This window comes from Onychomys torridus, chromosome 9, assembly GCF_903995425.1.
Source record: "Onychomys torridus chromosome 9, mOncTor1.1, whole genome shotgun sequence".
Taxonomy (NCBI): Eukaryota; Metazoa; Chordata; class Mammalia; order Rodentia; family Cricetidae; genus Onychomys; species Onychomys torridus.
Window position 1 is genome coordinate 81,012,570 of NC_050451.1, and position 2,674 is coordinate 81,015,243.

The 2,674-nt window shown below is 34.1% G+C and overlaps 1 non-coding gene across 1 annotated transcript; it reads right to left on the reverse strand.

The window, feature by feature from the left end:
* Window positions 1-1,941: 1,941 nt before the first annotated feature.
* Window positions 1,942-2,105, reverse strand: LOC118591690. Its single transcript, XR_004945986.1, has one exon. It is a non-coding gene; the product is annotated as a U1 spliceosomal RNA (small nuclear RNA).
* Window positions 2,106-2,674: the final 569 nt, after the last annotated feature.

Here is a 2,674-nt window from a genome sequence, read left to right on the forward strand (position 1 = left end):
AATTTTATGAAACATTAGGTATATAACTTACATTGACTCAATTTCCTCCTAGCAGGATGAATATGTGAATCAGCTTCCCACTGCATGATAAAAACAAGCTTATACCAAAACACAGCCAAAAAAGAGTAGGTTTTATCTTCACTTCTCAATCACATGAGACCCTCATGTCTATCTTTCCTAAGTGGTAAGTATGGCCTGAATCACTTTAAGAGTAACTGTGTTTATTTTTAAAATGGATATAAGGACACTAAAATTAAACAAACAACAAGCAACATCAACAGCAGCAAAAAGTCAACAGCTTTGTCTTTGTCTTATTCTATAAGAATCTTCTTGTAATATCTCCAACAGAATAAAGTAAACTTTAGGAACAGAAGAGGCAACTGAATTGTAAGATGTTCAGACCAAAATGATCATAGTATTTAGAGCATATGCCTCATTATCTCAGGGGTTCTGGCTGCCTACTAGAAACCAGAGTGCCTCAAAGCCATAGGGAATGGACTTACACAGCTATAGTGCAGAATGTCTTCTAGATAAGGGTTCCTTTCCTCTGATGTCTGTATGTCACAGGTCAAACCTTCAAAAAATTGGATGTTGTATGGAATCTTTGTCATTGGGATGTCTTGTTTTTATGGGACATTTAATTAATTTTGATTCCTATGAATAATTTTTCAGAGAAATGAAACAAAATAAAACAACAAACACTTCCCCTAAATAAGTCTAGTATATGTGGAAAGTGCTAAAGACAAATGGGTCTCTCCTGACTGAACTTGTTAATAATTCTAATCCATATCAGATCACATAAAGACTGAAAACTGGAAACAGATAATCATAAAAATCTGGTTGTTAAAATATTTTACAATAACAAATTATAGCTGTATCTACCATATCTTATGACAACTTAAGAAACTGACGAGGTATTGAAAATTGAAAAGAAGACTAAAGAATTTTCTGTTAGTGGTGCTGTTACTCTTCCAGTGCATGGAGCTGACCTTATAAATGAGGAACTAAAGGCATACTGTAAAAAGCAGAAAACGAGGACTAAGGAAAGGGGGTGCAAAACACAAGAGAACTTTACCCTTCAGCTGTAGTCACTTCCTTATAAGAAAGAAAATAGAAAATACATATTATGATTTGAATCCACAATTACAGAGAACCCCTATTAAGCATTATTTTCTTTGATACTCTTTTTGAACAAAGGGAAAAGTATGTTATGGAATGTTAGAATCCCATAGACATGATATGTATCATTAAGAGAAAAGAAAAGTAAATGAATAAACTCATACAAAGTTAACTGTAAACTCAAAATGGCTATTTAATCAAATTTCACAAAGTTCAGTTGACTTGTCCTTCATTTAAGTAAGATATATGCTATCAAGTTATGGATTTTATTGTCTTATTTGTCAAAGTTTACCATTTTTAAAGAAGTCATGTGCTTTTTCTATGAATCATCAGTGCCCTGGTTAGTTTTATGTCAACTTGCTACAAGCGACAGTCATCAAAAAGGAGGGAACCGCTAGTGAAAAAAATCTTTTTATAACATCCAGATGTAGGAGATTTTCTTAAACAGTGAATCATGGCAGAGTCAAGTACATTGTGGGTGCTGCTGTACTAGAATGGGGGTCCTAGATTCTATAAGAAATCAGGCTAAACCATGCAGAACAAGCCAGTAATTAACAACCCTCCATGGCCTTTACATCTGCTTCCATCTTCAGGTTCCTGCCTTTTTCCATTCCTGTCCTGACTTCCTTCAATGATAGACAGTTATGTGGAAGTGGAAGCCAAACTAACCCTCTTTTCCCCAGGCTGTGTTTGGCCATGTCGTTTTATCACAACAACAGTGACACTAATTAAGACAAACAATATAGGATGTATTAAAATGTACACATTCTCTCTTCTTCCTGAGAATATAAATGTGGAAGACTCCATCTGTAACAAATTTTTTAGGGGGGAACATCAACACAGTGCCCCCCTACCACAAATTATGCAGGTGAGTTTTCCACATTTGGGCAAATTGCAGGGGTCAACATATCTGGAGCAAAATGGGTAAGCACCACCCTGGGGAAACCATGTTTGTGATCATGGTATTTCACCTTCCAGGTGAGTCTCTAAATAATTCTTAAGCACAACCTATTAGTAGAACATTTCATCATATCTACACAGATATGTGACATTGTCTGGTTTTACAGGTTGAGTTTGAAAGAAGTAATATTATGGGCTGAATTTTTAATTGCGTAATAACACGGGAAAACCAATGGGGAAGTACTATTAGCTACAGTGTTAACACAAAATAATTTAACACTTCCCTTTAGAAATTAATAAAATGTTTCTACACAAGTACAACACTAAAATGCAGTGAGAATTTTTCAAGAAACCATTTTTAAAACTGCGTAAAAATAGAGTGATTTTGTTATAATAATTTAAGTCATGAACTGATGGGAAATAATTGCTTAATATAGCTGATAAACTCTTTTGATTACATAGTTAAATGCTAATTATGCAATTCTCCCATTACCTACACAGTTTTTCCACTGCATATTCATGATATAAGGAGCAGAAACATTTCTATTTTCTTGTCTTGTTGAAATGATGCATTTCTCCATTTCATTTTATTATGTGCATTTATCCTTCTTTATTTATTTAATTACATCTCATTGCAGGGAACTGAAAACTCACT